At 45.9% G+C, this 20,734-nt stretch overlaps 1 long non-coding RNA gene across 2 annotated transcripts; it reads left to right on the top strand.

Moving 5' to 3' along the window:
• Positions 1 to 11,962: 11,962 nt before the first annotated feature.
• LOC105485977 (uncharacterized) lies at positions 11,963 to 19,466 on the top strand. Of its 2 annotated transcripts, XR_989867.3 has the most exons (5): positions 11,963 to 12,812; positions 14,753 to 14,922; positions 15,773 to 15,920; positions 18,008 to 18,230; positions 18,458 to 19,466. It is a non-coding gene; the product is annotated as an uncharacterized lncRNA (long non-coding RNA). The 2 variants fall into 2 exon arrangements; XR_011614918.1 differs by lacking the exon at positions 11,963 to 12,812 and having other exon boundaries at positions 12,930 to 14,922.
• Positions 19,467 to 20,734: the final 1,268 nt, after the last annotated feature.

Raw genomic sequence — 20,734 nt, forward strand, 5'->3', positions numbered from 1 at the left:
TACAAATACCCCATATCAACTGTCCACATCAATATCACTGTATATTTCACATAACGTAGCACATTAGGGGTGCTCAAACGCATAGCTTGACATGACTTGCAGTGGATTTTGCTCTGATTTCAAGTCAACACACAGTGATGGAGCTCTCAGTGCATGCGAAGCCGGTGGTAGGAGTGCCCTCCCTCACTCTGCCTGCCTGGAGGCCACGTGGTGTGAAGCTTACCAAACTAAAGGCAAACTAAGCAGTGGAGGACGCTACATTTTCGAGCTGCACTGGGAGTTATTAGCAGAGTGTGGGATGCCTGTCGCAATGCTGAAACTATAAAGGTGGGAGCCATCCGAGGACCCAACACCCCGAAAGAGCACATCACACAAGCAAGACAGGCGTAAAAGCAGTACCTATTGGTAGAGCGGGGCCGTGGATGGAGCTGGAAATGACGGCTTTCATAGAATCCTAGTGTATTTCAGCTAGAAATAAAAAAGTGAAAAAATGCTAATTAATTAGATCACCCCCCAGATTACAAGAGTTTGTAACAATGTCTAAAGCATTCTTTCAAAATGCATTTCATGAGGAAGAAAGGAACCACTTGCTCAAAAGATAGGAACATTTCAAAAAAGCATGCGTCTGTGTGGGCAGACGTGTAGGTGGCCTGGCGGAGTGTGGAGTGGGTGACGGTCTCTTCCCTTTACACTCGCTTGAGGCGAACACTAGAACAGACAATCCCCGGGTATCCTTTCTGACAGACCGTGCTCAAGTTTCTACTGCCTATTTTAGATTTTTCTGAGAAAATCTGAATGTTGCCTGCATAGCTGCAGGGCTTTTACAGAGAAAACAATGTATCCTTCCCTAGAAATCATTTTTAAATTGGAAGCTATGCTGAATCTCACACCAGGAGGAATAAAACTGCCCTCGACCCCCGTCTTGGAAAATCAAGAGCTGGACTCGAACAAATGTGCGAGAATTCGGGAACCAGCGATTTTGGGCAGGACCCTGAGAAAGGGCCAGGGGCAGTCCTAGCTGCGTGGGACCAGATTCTGCGAGGTTTGAGGAGCTCCTCTCCTCTCCGGCCACCTTTGCCAGCGGAAGTCCTTATTAGGAATACGGGTGTGGCTGGGAGCCAGTGGTTCACACCTGTAATCCCAGCACTTTGGGAGGCTGAGGCAGGAGGATTGCTTGAGCCCAGGAGTTTGAGACCAGCCTGGGCAACATAGCAAGAACCCATCTCTACAAAAATTAAAGAAATGAAAAGAATATGAGCATGTAAATTGGATAACGCCATCCTATTGCCAGAAGTGCAACATGTTAGCTGCAAAGGATGATGGACTTGTCACTTAGCTCGCAGGCGTAATGCTAGGCTCAGAGGATGCTGGGAATATAGTAGCTTTTGGTTCTAACCCTCACAGAGTTTGGAAACCAGAGACCAAAAGGAACAGGAAGAGGAAAGGTAAGTAAATTTGGAGCTAAAGGACAACAGGACTGAGGGGCCAGAGGGCCACCTGTGGAGCAGAGTGGTGCAGGTCCCTGGAGCTGTCCTGTGCCTCCTTTTCTCTGTCGGACAGGACTCCCCCAAGGTGGCTCACATGCAGTCCCCTCAGGGAGCAAGGTCATGAACACACTGCTGAGGCAAAGGGCAGAACAGGACAGCAGACCTGAGAACTCTCCTACTGGATGGCTTCTCTCTCCAAGGTCCTTTTCCATACTGCCCAGGCCAACGCCCGGCTTTATTTTCTCCCCGAGATGCACACCGGGCCTCTTGGGCGGCACTGACTCTGCATCTTGGGCTTGTTCCTTCCACCTTCTGAGGCACAAGGGTCTGACTAGGTCCAGGCAGAGGAGGCGCACTGTCTGGGACAGTGGAGTCGGGGGCTGTCAATTCAGGGGGATGAAACATCCACAAGCAACAGAAAGCACAGTTCTGTCAGGCTGAGTGGAAGAAGCCAGGCCAAAAAGGCCATATATTGTAGGATCCCATTCACATGAAATGGGACATAAAAGGGAAATCTATAGAGACAAAAAGTAGATCAGTGGGCCGGGTGCAGTGGCTCACACCCGTAATCCCAGCACTTTGGGAGGCTGAGGCAGGTGGATCAACTGAGGTCAGGAGTTCGAGACCAGCCTGGCCTACATGGTGAAACCCTGTCTCTACTAAAAATACCAAAACTAGCTGGGTGTGGTGGGGGTGCCTGTAATCCCAGCTACTCAGGAGGCTGAGGCAGGAGAATCACTTGAACCTGGGAGGCAGAGGTTGCAGTGAATAGAAATTGCACCACTGCACTTCAGCCTGGGTGACAGAGTGAGACTACACCTCAAAAAAAAAAAAAAAAAAAAAAAAAAAAAAAGAAAAGAAAAAGAAAAAGAAAAAGAAAAAAAAGAAAAAAGTAGATCCGTGGTTGCCTGGAGTTGGGAGTGGGGACAGGCAGGAGGGAATCGTATCAGGGTTACGGAAATCTTCTAAAATTGGATTAGGGTAATATTTGCACAACTCATTACACTTACAAACTGTACACTTAAATGGGTGAATGTTATGATATAAATTGTACCTCAATAAAGTTGAAGAAAAAAGAACTCTATTCTCCATTCCAGCTATCCTTGAGAAACACGTCATATTACTATGTATGCTTGTTTATTCAGACGACTGTTTTGTTTTTTTCTTCTTTTTTCAGATTATTGTTTTCTTTTTGTACGCAGCTGTCTAAAGTCACATTTCGGTTCTATTGTAGGATTGGTACTTAATTTTCTTCTCTTCATGTTCGCTTTGTTGGCTTTCATCTTTTAGACAAATGCTATTTTCTTGGCCCAATTTTTCTTCCCCTTTAATTTTCCTTTTCACTTATCAAATGTTTGGTGATTTTTCTATGTTTTTCCTTTCATTGTATTGTATTTCCCACCACTCTTTTCTTATATAAGGCTTCATAATTAAGAAACTTCTCGGCCTGGCCGAAGCCTGATGTGTTTAGACAGAGTTAAGAGGTGTAGGCATGAGACCGTACTCCCCTGCCGGCCACTCTCATCACAACAATCCTCGGGACACTGCTCCCCTCCCGTTCCTTCGGCTGGCGTGTCCACTCTGCACGTGGTTTCTGGGCTCTCTTGACATAAATGGACACTATCTTGCTTCTTTATGCATTTGAGAAATACAAATGTAGCTTCTCAGAGCCAATAGAAGTCTCAGGGAGTCAATCTCACATTGGTAATCACGTTACTGGTCCTAAGACACTCTGGCCATTTGAGTTGCCTCTTACTCCAGCATGAGGAAGGAAACCCTATCTGCTGTCTTCAGACTCAAAAGACACCTGGGATAAGGCCCTCCCAAGCCAATCACAGCAGAAAGCTCAAAACTGATTAATTTCACTAGCTTCAGAAAACCACATGTGTATCATTCTTTATACTATTCTGTGTACACAGACCATTTTTTTTTTTTTGTTTTCAGCTAGGTTTGAGAAGTTATCTCTAGACCAGTGGTGACTTATTACAGAATATTTACTATTTCTTATTTATTTGACTGACTGCTTGTGGGATATATCTGGAGAGAGACAGAGGACAGGCTGGCAAATTCTTTTTTTTTCTAGAGATAGTATTTCACTCTGTCACTCAGATTGGAGTGCAGGAGTGTGATCATAGCTCCCAGTAACCTCCAACTCCTGGGCTCAAGTGATTCTCCTGCCTTACTTAGCCTCCCAAATAGCTGAGACTACAAATCTTGACCACCGCACCTGGCTAATTTAAAGACTTTTTTTTGTAGAGATGGGGTCTTGTTATGTTATCCTCAAGAGATCCTTCCTCTTTGGCTTCCCAAAGTGCTGGGATTACAGACATGAGCCACCTCATCCTACCACAAATTCTAACTTACTTTTACTTTTTTTTTTTTTTTAACCTGAGTAACCCAGTCTCCATGCACTTTCCAATGGATATAGTTTACATTTGGAGAGGTCACGACGTTGTTGATGGTAATGTTTGGCATGTTCTCAATTTTGGGCATCTTCTTCCAAGTTCTAAGGTGAAAAACATAAAAATCTCAAAAGATGAGAATGACTCGCCATCACACATCCTTCTCATTCTAACTAGCAGCCTTTTCTCAGGCTCTTTCAGGTCAGGAATCACCCCCTGTCCTCATAGCTTTCACTCATATGATGCTTCTCATTCTTGGAGGCCTCAGTAATCATCCTTAGGGCCTCTCTGCATATGCCAGACCATTTGACCTCTCTTTTTTCTGGACTCCAGAAAAGTCGAGCATGTAGCTGCCATGTTTGATGTGTGCTGCTCTTATTTTCTCATGAGATGTGTACAGCCTGAAGGCAAGTGTGCTGTCTTTAGAGTCCCACGAGCCCCAACAGCAAGCAGGACTCAACAAACTGACTGGGTGAGGGCTCCACACTGGGTGTGTTCCAGTAAGGGCTCGAGCAGCCTTTCAAAAGATGATATGGCACTTTTGAAGTCAGTCCCGCAAAGGAGTGGACCTTGCTTGTAGTCAACATGCATGAAGGCAAATGGTGGCATCTGTGAAGTCCCATGTCATAAAAGTTCTTGAATAATTGATTAACTCAAATGAGGGCTCTGAGACAGGCTGTCCTTTCCATGGCCAAGGCAGGAACAAAGCGGTTGGTGCAATGAGGAATGATGAACTATGGAAGATGCCGTGGATGTCCACCCAACAGGCAATCTCTGCCTTCTTCCCAACAAAATCAAGGCACAGATCTCCTAATCTCAGGGGCCTCATGTGAACCAGTTCTGGCCAGTGAAATGAAGTGAAATCAGCAGAGGAGCTCTGGGAAAACTTTTTCTTGTCTAATAAAATGTGAAATTAGTGTGATACATACACCCTCTTTCTTTCCCCTCTCTGTATGTATATGTGTGTGTGTGTGTCTGTCTCTCTGTTTTTCCTCTCCCCTGGTTGGCCCTCTTCTTCCTGATTCCAAACACAACTGAGATGTCTGGAGCTATAGCAGCCATTATGAGACCATGAGGCCACAGTGTGAAGGACAAAAAGTCAAGATGCTAAGGATGGTGAAATGAGAGGATGAAGACTCAGAACTCTTGACTGCATCATTAATAAGCTAAACCCATGTGGGCAACCACCTATATCCTGACATGTTTGTTAGAAGCAAACCTTTTTATTCTCTATGAGTCATTTTTTCCTGTTACTTAATAATAGCAAACATTTATTAAGTTCTTACTATGTGTCAACCACTGTTCCAAGCACTTTATACCTTTATAGTTATGGATCCATTTATTCTGTTTTTTTTTTTTTTTGAAACAGAGTCTTGCTCTGTGGCCCAAGCTGGAGTGCAGTGGCAGGATCTTGGCTCACTGCAACCTCCACTTCCCAGGTTCAAGCAATTTTCCTGCCTCAGCCTCCCCAGTAGGTGGGATTACAGGCGCCTGCCACCACACCCAGTTAATTTTTGTATTTTTAGTAGAGACAGGGTTTCACCATGTTGGCCAGACTGATCTCAAACTTTTGACCTAAAGTGTGTGCTCCGCCCACATCAGCCTCCCAAAGTGCTGGGATTATAGGCATGAGCCACCACGCCTGGCCTCTTGATCCGTTTACTCTTAAACACAACTCTATGAGATAAGCACTATTCATTATTCCCTTTTAAGGGATGAGGAAACTGAGGCACAGAAAGGTAAGTATCTTGCCAAAGTTAGCAAGTAGCAGGATGAGGATTCAAACCCAGGCAGTCTGGATTGCAGCTTAAAACATTCATAATGGATGGATTAACTATACACAATAGTCTATAATGGACATTCCCATGGTTCAACAAATCATTGAATTGTGGGACTGTTTCAGAGTTGTGAGGGATCCTTCGAGATGAGTGAATATATTGCAGTAGATACAAGCTGGAATAGTGATCTCTGCCTTATGGAAGCCTGTAGGCAAGATGTTTTCATACAGTTTAGCAGCAATTATGGAAATGCATTGTCTTCTTCAAGGCAGTCCCCATATTGGAAATTCCCCTAGTAATTGTTTTCCCATTTTATTAAGCATTTCATAATAAAGTTCTCTTCCTCTGCACTTTTTAATTGCTATCATGGCAGTACATTCTCTTGTTTAAATTGCTCATTACTTTTGACTACTTTTTTTTTTTTGAGATGGAGTCTTGCTCTGTCGCCCCCAAGCTGGAGTGCAGTGGCACTATCTCAGCTCACCACAACCTCTGCCTCCAGAGTTCAAGCGATTCTCCTGCCTCAGCCTCCCGAGTAGCTGGGATTACAGGCGCACACCATTGCACCTGGCTAATTTTTGTATTTTCAGTAGAGATGAGGTTTCGCCATGTTGGCCAGGCCGGTCTCAAACTCCTGACCTCAGGTGATCCACCCGCCTCAGCCTCCCAAAGTGCTGGGATTACAGGTGTGAGCCACTGCACCCGGCCACCTTTGACTACTTTTTAAGTGTTACATTTGTACATTTTGATCCACTACAAAGTTATTTCTTGGTAATCTTCTGTGAACAGTAGTTTTGTCAGATACCCTTGGTTTCTAATCAACAATTACTCAGGACTCACTCCTGATTTCGCTGTAACCCTTGCTAGACTTTCTCGCCTCATGTAGGAGTGAGGGAGAGTCTATGTCAGGACTCACTGTCTTTCCAGATGAACTTCCTGTCAAGCTTCCTCATGTCTTGGAGATGCCTTTCCATCAGGCCTCTCTTTGCCCGATGAAGTTCTTTACTGCTGAGTTTCTTGAACATTCCACACAAGTCCCTGCATCCTCTCCTCACCCATTCACATAGTCCAGAAAGTTAGTAGCTTGAGTAGATCTCAGTCTTCACGCTTCAGAACTCTCAGGAGCTATGCTTTGTCTTGTTTCAGCTTTCAGAGGATGGCGCCTCAGAAACTAATGCTGACTACTTGGCAACTTCCATTTTACCTGTGGAATTGTCCTTTTAAGATTTATTTTATTGTGTAAATTTACTTGGCTTCCATAACAATACCCCACAGCATTTAATCGCACTGGTTAAATGAAACATCTCTTTTTGAAAAGCAATTTTCAAGAAGCAGTTTAAAAAGTCTGATATCGTTACTTTATGAATTGTTTGTTCTCCAACAATAGAGCAAATAATAAGTATGTCTCCTCAGCCTGCTGCTTCCTTTGTGATACTTTGAGAATCCTTCAACTCATTTTTTTTGGTCAATTAATCTTCTCCCAATTGAATTTCCCTCAAATAAAATTTTTTTCTGGCCCTCTTCCACTAAGCTGTCCTTCGTAATACCATTCACCACCTCGGTTGCCTTTCTCTAGATACAGTTAATTTCTGGGAAGAGATTTCTGGGACAGAAAATGGGGCAGAAGAAAAAAGCCAGCCGAGATTACAGGCTTAATGAGATTAAGAAGATAGTGACGATGATCAGAAATCAAAGGTAACTGATTTGAAGCATGCATTTGTATTTCAAGAAAGAAAACAGAAAAATCTTTAAACTTCTTGGAATTACAGCATGGAGACATGGATTCAGTCACTTGTGAGTGAATTAATTGATGGGGACAAAGTCTCTAAAATAAGGACTTGATTGTAATTTATTTTTCATTCTGGTAATAGTTTCTGTATTGCCCACCAATATTTCCTTAATTTAGACAATACTCATAATCTGTGTTTTAACCTCCAGCAAGCTTGAAGCCGATTTCCCGGGAGACTTATGATTCAAGCCGTTCTCTTTTGAGGGCATCTACAGGAGAGATTTAAAGTCTTTCTTCTTTTTTATTGTTATATAGATGAAGGCTTCCTATGTTGCCCAGGCTGGTCTCGAATGCCTGGCTTCGCCTCCTTATGCTCCATGGCAACAGACCTGAGCCACCGCGCCTCCCTAAAGTCTTTCTTCTATCACTTTATTTAATCTACTGTGATACTGGTTTGGTCAGATCCAGACAACAGTTCTCCATGACGCAGGGCTGGTGAATTTGGGTCATCAGCCAATTGTTCACGTTGAACTTTATCTTTCAGCTTGTCAAAAAATAATCTAAGATTTATCGAAGCACCAGCATGAATCCCTAAGGAAATAGGATGGAGGAGGTCATCAATGCAACCAGGACCTCCAGTGCTTGCCCCTGTCTGGGATGCCCTGAGAGGCGGTGCAGAGCCGTGGGTGTGGTCTGTGACAGCCCACTCCCACACGCCACAAAGTCAGGGGCATCTGGAAGACCCAGAACCACGGCCGTGAAAGGCCTCTGCCATGTGGGACTCTTGATCTTAGCAGAGGCACTGAGCAATTGTGTGTGTGTGTGTGTGTGTGTGTGTGTGTGTGTGTGTCGTGACAAGGGCCTGGTCATTTTAGGGCAAAGCTCTAAACAGTTCGTTCTTTTTTACCCAGATGCAACTGACAGATACTGTGAATTGTCCTGCTGTGACTCTTCAGAGGAACAACAATTCCTGAAACTGTTATTATCAGTACCTTTTCTTTTCTATTTTCTCCTTAAAGGTGTGATTGTATTATATCCTTTGAGCAAATGAGTAAACACCTCTACTCAAAGTGAAGCAAATAATATGAGGGGAATCCCACCCGGAGGGATGTTTGTAGTGACAGGCCACAGGGCTGTTCTCAGCTGTGCCCTATTCAACAGTCTAATCCAGGACTTGGATGAATACATAGAAATACTGCTAAATTTACTGATGACACAATGCTGAGAGAGACAGCAAATCTACTGCAGGCCAATATCAGCAGTGAAAATTAGTTTAGCTTAATAAGATTAGAATGCAAAAAAGTCAATAACATGAAATTTAACATCAATGAAAGCTCTGGATTTAGGTTCAAAACAGGAATTTATAAGTAAAGGATGTGGACTATGTGGCTTGAATATGGGCCATATTATGCCAGTGGACAAGGTGGGCTATAAGGTGCTGTGTGGCATCCAGTTCGGAGCACTCGGGCCACTGTTGGGAAGAAAAAGCCAGGACAGTGAGATATCCTGAAACAAGGTCATATGAAGGACAGCTGAGAGAACTAGAAATGGTCACCTCTGAGAGGGAAAGGCTTAGTAGTCATTTTCAAACTCTTGAAAATTGGACATTTTTGGACATTATGTTTTATTTTTCTTTTGTTTCAAAATTTATTTTGATTTTTATTAAAATTATATGCACTTTTTGAAATCATACGCTTTCCCAATGGGAAAGGGGAACCCTAAAGCCTACGCCATATGAGGACAACCGTAGAAAAACAGATAAACTAGGAGATGCTTATGCAATGCAAAAACACTCCCCATTTTTCTGGAAGGATTTTCCTCAGTACTTTGCCAAACAGAAATCAATCACTTTCAGCTGAATAGTATATCTGACAAAAGTTGGTAGGGAAGGTAAGTACTGGGGAATTTGAAGTTATACCGTGACCTCCTGCTAACTGAATAGCATGTCAAAAAAAATAAAGCATATCTCAAATAGTATTTAGCCAATGGGCAAATAAGATGCTGTTTATCAAAAGTCCTTGTATATTTGACTTTCCAGCAACACAGTCATCATGTGCAGTTGATGAGTACGTATGCTCACAAGTAGTTACCTGCACATACTCCTTCAGCCATCTCTCTAGTAATGAAGAAGTTAATGTCTTATAATTCATTTCCGAGCATTTTATAATGCTTAACTAGTTATAAACTAAAAATAAAACCCCTTGAATTCAATATCTAATGAAAGACTCAGCATCCATCGACCTGCCACCCACCCATCCTCTATCTATCTTGCATTTATTCTCCATCCATCCCCCATTGATTCATCCATCCATCCATCCATCCATCCATCCATCCATCCATCCATCTATTCACCCACTATCCATGCATCCTCTAACCATTATTCATCTATCCTCCATTCATCCTCCATCTATTCATCTATCCATCCTTCATCCATCCATCATCCACCCAACTGTCCAAGGTCTACTAGGGATTCAGAAATAAAAGCTCTAGTTTCTAGGTTCTATTAATAGTAGTGCCCACTCTAGTGAGAGAGCCAGGTTGTGAACAGAACGTTCTGATTCAGGGATAAAATCTCAGTCACTGAGGTATGTACAAGACTTCATACAGACTGCATTGTATAGAGAGGAGAAGACCTCCCTGAGGAGAAGATGCTCAGTGGAGGCCCAGAAGGGCACTGCAGTCAGGCAAAGGAGGGAACCAGTGCAAAACCATGGGGCCATAAGGGAAGGGGATGCTTGTTTGATGCCCACCTGCTCCAGAACATGGGGGCCACGGGGATGTGAAGGCATCATCAGAGATGAACCAGGAAAAGTAAGCAGAGCCTCAGTCCTGAAAGGTTTTGTGGGTCACACTGAAGAGTTTAGGTTTTTGAGTGGGAGAGAGACATCAGCACCTCTCACAATCTTCTCTGCTACCCTCTGGTCTGAGAGAGCAGCATCATTAGAGCCATCATCCAATAGAGAAGTCACAGCAAGTTGTATACAGCTTAAAACTCTGCAATGGCACTGCCCGCCATAAGGTCCAATATCACCTGACCCCTTCACAGCTCCCTGATCTCATTCCCTCCACTCTCAACCCACACCTATCCTGCCCCAGCCACCCCAGTCCATGTGCTATTCCTTGAAGCCCTCACGTGTGTTCTCACCTTAGGGCGTATCTCTGACTCTTCTGTCTGCAAGGAGTGCCCTTCCCACACATCCTCAGGTGGCTCAGTCCCTCACCTCCTTTGGTCATATGTCAACTTCTCAGAGGCCTACCCTGGCTGCCCTATCGAAAACTCCACACACATGTGTGCACACCAGGAATTCTTGATCCCTTACCCTGCTTTATTTTTTCCCAGCACTTACCACCTTCAAAATTATTCTGATATCTTTATGTTTATTGTCTTTCTCCTTCCACTAGTCTGAAGGTTGAGGTCTGTTTTGTTCACTGACACCCAAGCACCGAGGACAAAACCTCACACATGCAGACGCTCAATCGATGTTTGCTGAATGAACATGAGATTGGATTCGTTTTCTCTTTTTACAAAAACCACCCAGTGAAAATATGAAGAGTGATGTGCAAGGATTTGAAGTTGGGCCTGGTGAGACCATTTAGAAGTTTGTTGCTGTGATGATGCTGACAGATTGAATGAAGCAGTTGCCGTGAGGAGGGAGGGGAGGGTGGGGAGGGCATGGGCTAGAGCTATTAAAGAGATAGAATTGTCAGGACTCGGTGGCTAAGTACAGGCTTGTGCCTCATAATGATGCTTCAGTCAGTGATGGACAGCATGTACCACAGTGGTCTCATAGATTTTGCAGCATATATAGAAACGTGAAAAATGGCATTTGATAATGGCATCGCAGATGAAGTAGGGGAAATGACTGATATTCAGCAATGGTGCTGGGACACTTGGTTTCCCATAAAAAATATACATAAATAAAAATACGTATGCAATCTAGGTTCATGTGAGTATGCTGTATGATGTTTGCACAATGATGAAATTGCCTAAAGATGCATTTCTCAGAACATATCTCCGTGATTAGCAGCACACGACTGTCTCTGCATATGGGATATAAGCAGCTAGGATGACCTAGCTGGCATGGACCACAGGGCAGTGGTGGAGCCATTCACAGAGTTGGGGGAGAGAGAAGAGATGCTATTTGGTGGATGGCAAAGACATTATGAGGTTTGTTTCACACACGCTGTCCTTTGGTTCTCCGCAGGACAACTGAGTGGACGCAGAATGTCTTTATATATTACAGTGCGCATGTTGACTTTACAATTTATTTCTTTTCTTCCTGGACAGCCACCGCCAAACGCATATAATATGCCTTCAATATCTACCAAAACAAAAATAACCAACCACATTAATTTACTTCTTATCTTACAGTCATTGGCCTTCCTTCTGGTCCTGTTTGAGACTTTGCAAAATCACTGTATAAGGTAAAAACCGCGTGTCTTTACCCACTGTCTGTTTTCACACTGACATCCGGAGAGTCTTATCCCACAACACCCTCAGATGCTATCTAACATTTCCTAAAATGATGATGTCCTTAGCTAGTTTACCTCAGACAGAAGCAAATTCACAGCAATCCGATTCTTAGGGAAACCACTAGATTTTTTTTTTTTTACAGAAAATAGCTGGCAAGAATCTGGTTTCTCTGTAGTTTCTCCAAGCAGTAACCTTCTCTCATGACAAACTGTACCCACTTGCTAGAAACTCAGCAACTTGGTTTTTCCCGTTCTGCGTGGCTCCCAGATGGCCACCAGCTGGCCGGAGCTATTTCCTGCATTCTAATCCCTTTCTGCGTCCTCCTGGTTCTCTTTTTGATCTCCCACGTCTGTCCCCTCCTCCTTCTAACACCCACCATACTATAGCCCGCTTTGGAAGCACCTATTTTCTAAGAAAATCTTGAGGAATTTTTTGGAGGCATTACGTCTTTTTTGTTTTGAAACTTTTGGATTGTAAGGAAAACCAGCTGCAGAGCTAGGCAGGGACCCCAGCTCTGCTCCATCATCAGAAGGCCAGCTGTCTCTGAGTGCAGGACGAGGACCCCCGCCTTCCAGGGGTCACGGCAGATTGTTCTGTGACAAGGCCGTTGGGGGACAAATGGACCTGACATTCTCCAGAAATCGCGCTTCAGTCTTTGAGCTGCACTCCTCTTCCTTCAAAATCGTAGCAAGGAGACGCCCAGTTCCCCCGCGGACTTATGGACCAGCGAGAGCCACTGAGAGATGCATCACCGGATCCTACCTAAGCACTTTTTGTTCCATCACCCTGTGACCAGAGTATTGCACCACAATCCCAGTTGTTTGCAATAAATGGCTTGTCTTGATTTTCCAGATTATAGCTAGAAGATTGCCTCAAACGATGAATTGTAGAATGGAGCAGGATGTCTGTGTGTCTGCGTCTTCATCTGGGTTTGTCAGGCCAGTGAGTGTCGGGTCTGCATCTTAGAGGAAAGGGCTTTGGTGGGGTCTCCATTAAAACCTCTGTACGAGGAGGGTTTCTGTAGAGGAGCATGTCTGAGTGGGTGGTGGTAGGAAATTCCCAGGTGAGGGGTGGAGGCTACTGGTATGCCAGGCTAGTGTCAATGCCTGTGTGTGCATAGGTGTCTGTGTGGGTGACTATGTGTGTGTGCACAGTGGGTCTGTGTGGGTGACTGTGTGTGCACAGGGGGTCTGTGTGTGTGTGTGCACAGGGGGTTTGTGTGTGTGTGCACGCACAGGGGGTCTGTGTGGGTGACTGTGTGTGTACATGAGTGTGTGTGTGCACAGGGAGTCTATGTGGGTGACTATGTGCACAGGAAATCTGTGTGGGCAAGTGTGTGTGTGCACAGGGGATCTGTGTGGGTGACTGTGCGTGTGTGTGTGCACAGGGAGTCTGTGTGTGTGTGTACAAGGGGTCTGTGTGTGTGTGTGCCCAGGGGATCTGTGTGGGTGACTGTGTGTGTGCACAAGGAACCTGTGTGGGTGACTGTGTGTGTGTGCATAGGGGTCTGTGTGTGTGTGTGCACAGGGGATCTGTGTGGGTGACTATGTGTGTGTGCACAGTGGGTCTGTGTGGGTGACTGTGTGTGTGTGCACAAGGGATCTGTATGGGTGACTGCATGTGTGTGCACAGAGTGTCTATGTGGATGATTGTGTGTGTGTGCATGGGGGTCTGTGTGTGTGTATGCACAGGGGATCTGTGTGGGTGACTGTGTGTGTGTGCACAGGGGGTCTGTCTAGGTGACTCTGTGTGTGTATACGGGGGTGTGTGCATGTGCACAGTGGGTCTGTGTGGGTGACTGTGTGTGTGTGCACAAGGAACCTGTGTGGGTGACTGTGTGTGTGCACAGGGGGTCTGTGTGGGTGACTGTGTGTGCACAGGGGTTCTGTGTGTGTGTGTGTGGGGGGGTGATTGTGTATGTGTGTAGGGGGTCTGTGAGTGTGTGCACAGGGGTTCTGTGTGTGTGTGTGTGGGGGGGGTGATTGTGTATGTGTGTAGGGGGTCTGTGAGTGTGTGCACAGGGGTTCTGTGTGGGTGACTATGTGCATGTGTGCACAGTGGGTTGGCGTGGATGATTGTGCATGTGCACATAGGGGGTCTGTGCGTGTGTGTGCACAGGGATTTGTGTGGGTGACTGTGTGTGTGTGCACAGATCTGTGTGGCTGATGTGTGTGTGCATGTGCACAGTGGATCTATTTGGTTGGCTGTGTGTGTATGCGCGCAGGGGATCTGTATAGTTGACTCCATGTGCGCACATGGGGTCTGAGTTTGTGTACAGGTGCATGTTTGTGTACCTGGAACTGTGAGGGTATGTGGGGTACGGTGGAGGTGTGTGGGTTGCTTTGGAGGGGGTATCTGTTCTGTGGTGGGTTTTGTGGGGTGATGTGAGGAGACGAGCTGGGGTGAGTGATGCAAAGGGATCTGTGGAGTATGTGTTGGGCTGTCTGCCAGGGTGTTGGGTGTACTTTGAGATGTTTTGGGGTATGTTTGGGGGTACCTGTGAAGGTGTCTGTGTGGGTGTCAGTGGGGATCTTGTGGGTGTCTATGTGGTGGTGCGTGTGGTTTGTGAGTTGTGTTGGTAGGGAGATTGTGGGGTATCTGTAGGGTGTCTCTGGAGTGAGTATAGAGTTCCTATAAAGTGAGTGTACAGGTATTCATGGGATGCCTGTAGGGCATCTGTGAGGGTCTATGCATTTGGGTTTGGGGATTTTTGTGGGGTGTTTCTGGCTATCTGTTGGTCTGCCCTGTGGACAAGTGCCTGTGAAGGTGGTCTGTGTACCTGGGGAGTGACTTCTGTGGCTTTTCTGTGTGCTCTGCCTGTGGGTAGCTGTGTCTGTGAACTTAGCTCCATGAAAGCAAGAAGCCTATGATAATTCCACCAGGGGCAAACCTGGCCTTGGCGCTTCACTGTCCTAGCGTGTGTCTGGCCCTCCCATTCCTGGCCAAGGCCCACAGCCACCGCAGACGACCTGCTGATGCCTCTGCTGAAATCAGTGGCCACTGGCCAACAGCTTGGCAAGAGTGTCAGCTCCCTCCCGAGATGAAATCAGAGGTGAGTCACTCCTGATCCCAGCCTGTACAGTCACTTGCTATGTGGCTCTCACGCCGATTCCCAGGGCACCTGCAAACATCCCCGTGGGTGTCCCAGCCTGTAAACCATGCACCTGTCACCTCCAGAACAAATGTGTTGGGGCTGAGGAGGGAGTGCGTCACGCCCTTTCCTGACATCTTCCAGATGATGTAAAAGAGCAAGAGGCACTTGAATTTCAATCCGCTGTTCTCCAAAGGGACGCATTCCCTCCCTTGAAGGGAAATGAGACGTTTCAAAGATCGCACTTTAAATTTTACCCAGAAACTTAAAATAAACCAATGATTGTTCCATTTAGAAGAATCCCGGGTCTCCGCATCCACAGACCATCGTGGGTTAATCGGTACTTATATTTGATGTACAGCGTTGGCGCTTGGTATGAACCATTAGATCCTTTCAGCATCTCCAGGAGGCAGCTTGCATTGCTCCCAGGGAAGCTGAAACTGAAGGAGGCCACAGTCCTGCATCCCAGACCAGCCTTATCTGCATGGGGTGCTCCCGGGCCCCTCTATTCAGGGGGTCTCCAAGGCCCTTGGGATTTTCTCTCAGCTAACTCATTCCAGGGGTGCACACAGAGTCCCAAGCAAAAGCAGCTGCTGGTGAGGAGGCCAGCAAGTGAGCTTCTCGTGATCCTGAGCAGTACAGCTGTACTTGCCTTGAGGGCAGCGAGATGCTATTTTAAGCCGCCCTTGAATTGCCATCACAAAGTGATTTTAGCCAGTCTTGCCTTTTTGTTTGAAAAGGGTATCATTTTGCTAACTTCAAAGCCAAAAGCCAAGGGTGTTTATTTCTTACCGTTTCCTATTCATTTCAGGAAAACCGCCTCTAGTTTCCAAGAAGCACACAGGGAGCCACTTCTTTACCGCTTGCTCCTGCAGGGTTTTGCTCCCCCAGCTCCGCCCTGCAGGTGCTGGTTTGCCTCCTGAGTCCTGTCCTCAGGACATCCTGCGCATCTCCTCCTGGTGAGTGAGCTGGGGCACTTCTCCTTCTGGATACACCTGAATTACCTCATTCGCATCTCAAGGCTCTCTGGGAGGAAACGTGGTACAGGAACTAGTGTCTTCGGATTATGAGGGAGGACGTGGAGGCAGAGGTGAGGAGTGGTGACAGCCAAGCTGTGAGGAGCCTTTGGGCAGGAAGTGGAGCTTCGGGCTCCCAGGCACGTCCTCTCACTCTCTCCCATTGCCCTCAGCAACGAAGCGCTGAGTGTCTCCAAGATACGAGGTGCTCTTCTCTCCAGCAGTGTAAGATCTGTTGGAAAGATGAGACACATCTACAAAACCTGACCATGAGGGGGTGACTGAGAAAGGCCTTGGGAGGTGCCGAGAAGGAGCATTACAGAAGGAGACTGTGTCCTGTGATCCGGGAGGCTTTTCAAAAGCAAGGGGATTCGATCTGAGCACCAAAGATGGGAGAGGAATTTGAAAAGCTGGCATGGAGGGAAGGACACATTCTCGTTGCACAGTTTGTAAGGCAAGATGCTGAGGAAGGTAAGCACAGGCAGGTTCTGAAGACAGCCCACTCCAGGGCCCACGAGGAGGCGGCTTCAGCAGGCTGGGCTGAGGCAGACAGGAGCGGAAAGAAGGTAGGGGCCGGGTGCAGTGGCTTGTGCCTGTAATCACAGCACTCTGAGAGCCCAAGGCAGGAGGATTGTTTGAGGCCAGGAGTTTGAGACCAGTCTGTGCAACATAGTGAGACCCTGTCTCTACCAAAAAGAAAAAAAAGAGTAATTAACCAGGCACAGTGTCATGTACCTGTAGTCCCAGCTACTCAAGAAGCTGAGCCCAGGAGTTCAAGGCTGTAGTGAGCTATGATGGTGCTGCTGCACTCCACATTCCAGTCTGGGTGACAGAGCTAGACCCTGTCTGAAGAAAAAAAAAAAAAAAAAAAAAAAGGGAAAGAAAGAAAACAAAAGGGAGAGGCAGCAGGAAAAGAGAATACGAGAATTCTCTGATGACAAAGCGGCTTTCATACCATAAGCAAAAATTCCCAGGGGACATACAGTGTGTTGTTTCCTTGATATTTTATTTTTTAGGGTATGTGGCAAAGACTGGTAAATTGTTCACTGAACCCATCTCCCTTTCTGTGCTGTTCAGCTTCCCCAGCTTCTGTGGCAATTAGGGTGGCCATGTGACTGACTTCTGGAGTATGAGCAGAAGTGACGCACATCACTGCAGGCATAGCACGTAAAATCACCCTGCAGGACCACCCACTCCGTCTCTTCCCCAGAATGCTGCCCGCTGCAGAGGACCCAAAGCCGTAGGGGGGAGCCTGGGTCCCCGAATCACCCACCAAACACATGCAAGGAGCTGTTATATGAGCAGAAAGTAAATTTCTACTGTGAGAAGTCACTGAACTTGGGAGTTATTTGTTATAGCAGCTTGCCTGCCCTAATACAGACTGATTAATACTAATATGGTATATCCGATTCTCTCAACACTTTCTGTTTAGCTGAAATGTTCATCCTGACATTTGCTATGACTAGTTTAGGTTTCATTCCTCTATCCCCTGAACCGGGTAGAATGCTCTGTTGTACTCAATGCACCAACTCTGGAGGTCCACAATGGTATTGCACCATGACAGAAGAATAGCAGAGCGAAGCTGGGAGATGGACACACCAAGGGGAGCGAATGTGATGTTACAATCTGAGAAAATTAGAAAGGTGAAGAAAAAGCAAATCCCAATTCTAAACCATCTTGAGAACCTTTGCTAGTTTATTCCTTTACCCCATGGCAACAGTTACATAAAGTGATTATGTCCTTGCTTTAAAAAAGTGCTATTCCTCTTCTTTCGAAACTACATTTAAACTTCAATATTTACCTTGATAGTTCACTTACAGGTGCCAGAAGCAGAACGGTCACACATCCCTGCAACACAATTTAAAAAAGAAAAGAAAAATAAATTTCTTGCAGAAGTAAAAACACAACATATTCCATTTACTTCCCACACACTAAAATCTTGTCCTCTCTCAGTAGAAACAACAAGCAATATTTTTCTGTGTAAAAGGAAGTGGAAAGTTTTCCAGGCTTCTCTGTTTCTCCCCAAACAGATGGGCTTTCACATTCAAGAGACACTGGAGCTGCCATAACCTTGAGTGGACGTGAGCTTGGCCAGATTGCACTGTCCAAATGCCAGGACCCAGGGCCCCGGGGAGGTCCCTGATGCATGCGGCTGTGCTCTTGGAGGATCTTGGTCACTCCGGCACGTTTCTTGCAGCAATCTGCACTTGGAACAGCATTTGATATGGAGGGAAACACTAGTATAATATCAAGGTGTGTATACTTGCAAAACTTGCTGTCTCCTGTGTGAAATAAATTCTGCTAATTTGTTGGTAGGAGCTAGCTTAGTATTTTTTTGGTATCAATGTGACTGGAGACTATATCCCTGAATAAGTGCCAGGCACTGGCTCCGAACTAGCTAAATGCTTTGCATGTGTTATTTCCTTAAATCCTCACAATAATCCTATGGAGTCGGCAATTTTATTATTTCCATTTTACAGGTGAGGAGACTGAGGCAGAAAGAGGTTGAATGATGTGCCCAAGGGAACAGAAGTCATGAGTAGCAGAGCTGGGCTTGCTAAACATCGTGTGGTCTTTGAGCTCAGGTCCATCAGTGCTGGAACAAGCTATGGTGTTAGTTGAATTCACAGTAGGTCATGTCATTTTCCCACCAAACTATCTCAGTCTGGGTACAAATAAAATCTCAGCCTGCTGGGTTTTTATTTTATTTAACCTCAGTATGACATATACCAAAAATTCTGTGTCAAGTGTCTTATGTAAGATTTTTCCAGTGCATAACTATTAATGGGAATTGCATCAGCATCATTGGGTTCTGTCACTTTTTCATGCCATTATAGCACCATTTAGAAGTTCATTTAATTTCAAAAAGTCACCATATACTGTTCCCTTCCCTCCATGTCTCTCTTCCTTAGCTAACGTGTCATTTTCTCACTTCACACTCCCTCATTAGAGCCCGGCAATCTGGCTTCTCTCCCTGATCCTCCACTGACATTTTTCTCACCACTGGTTCCATTTCTAATAAATAAATCACATGGGTTTTCTCAGTCTCTCTTCTTCCTCAAGTTCCCTGAATGTTCAGCTGCTAATCACCTCTTCCCTCCAGACATCCCTTCTCCCTTGGCTTCTGCTGGCTCCTTTCCTCTCTGTTACCCCAACACTTCCTCCCTCCAGTGCTCTTCGAGTCTTACTGCTGAGCTGTCTTCCCTAAGCCAATGATATTCATGACTACATCTCTCCCTGAATCCCAAACCGGGATTTGTGGCTTCCAACAGGATGCTTGCACTTGCCGGAACTTGGCTGTTCTAAAGCCACCTCACTCTCAACATACTCAGCATCAAACCTTGGGCCTTAGCTTGGCCAGCCGGGAAGCTGAGCAGCTCCATTTGCTTGCAGCGCCTTCCATTCTCTTGGTATGCTGGGATTGGGATCCTACGCTTGGAGCTCGATAAGAATGATTGGAATGTATCTAGCCTAGTGTCTGGCATGGAAAAGGTGCTCTGTAAAACCATTTTCTCTTTCCTTTTCCTTCTGTCTCCTACCCAGTGTTTATGGAGTCACCAGGTCTGTTGAACATGGAAGGAAATGCCAGCTTTATTCAGTTCCATCCACCCCACGGCCACTCCACTGACCCCTCATCCGTCAGCCTGGAACAGTATGAAGCTTTTGAACCCATCTCCCAGCCCACATTTCTCCAGGGAACCACCCTGTTCACTGATACCATGGCTATCACTCTGCAGCTTTCCTGCTAACCAAATCACAATGGAGCCCTGTTATCAGTTAGATTAGATCAGGGCCCTTCAGCTTGACTTTCAAAGCCTTCCATCCATGGGGCCTGTCATTCGTTCAACATTTCCACCCCTACACACGAAAATGAGAGCTCTTTCCTTTTTTTTTTTTTTTTTTTTTTGAGACGGAGTCTTGCTCTGTCACCCAGGCTGGAGTGCAGTGGCCAGATCTCGGCTCACTGCAAGCTCCGCCTCCCGGGTTCACGCCATTCTCTTGCCTCAGCCTCCCGAGTAGCTGGGACTACAGGCACCCGCCACCTCGCCCAGCTAGTTTTTTTTTGTAATTTTTAGTAGAGACGGGGTTTCACCGTGTTAGCCAGGATGGTCTCGATCTCCTGACCTCGTGATCCGCCCGTCTCAGCCTCCCAAAGTGCTGGGATTATAGGCTTGAGCCACCACACCCGGCCGAGAGCTCTTTCCTTTAGTCCACCCAGTGGCCCCACCTCTTTTCTGCCTGCTGTCTCTGTGTCTTGCTCAAGTTTTTCCATTTTTCAGATGCACTTTCCCTCCCCAGAGTTTGTTTCCTTCAGGATCAAGCTGACCCACAAAGATGGTCTTGCTCACTCAGTCCAAAATGTTCTTTATTTCTTCTGAATTCCTCTAGCGTTTACAGTCAAGATCCCACACCCTCTGACTACCGCTAATAGAATCCGCTGGGTTCTTACCGTTGTAAAGACTGTTTCAATCACTCCTGAAAATAACTTGGAGAGAGATATGTCCACCTGTTCTCGCCAGTGAGGAAACTGAGGCTCACAAGGTGAACACCTCAGAATTGCGTCTGGGATTTGGTTCTGAAGACCACATCCTCACTCCTCACTGTGCTAGATTCTCTTGTATTTGTTTTTGTCTCCCAATAGGATTTAATGGCACAGATCATTTATTGTGCTGTTTTGTTGCTTTTCCAATGGGCCTAGCTAAGGACTGAGAACACGATATTCATTTGATAAACACTCACTGATTTTGACTTCTGAC

Source organism: Macaca nemestrina, chromosome 16 (genome assembly GCF_043159975.1).
Source record: "Macaca nemestrina isolate mMacNem1 chromosome 16, mMacNem.hap1, whole genome shotgun sequence".
NCBI lineage: Eukaryota > Metazoa > Chordata > Mammalia > Primates > Cercopithecidae > Macaca > Macaca nemestrina.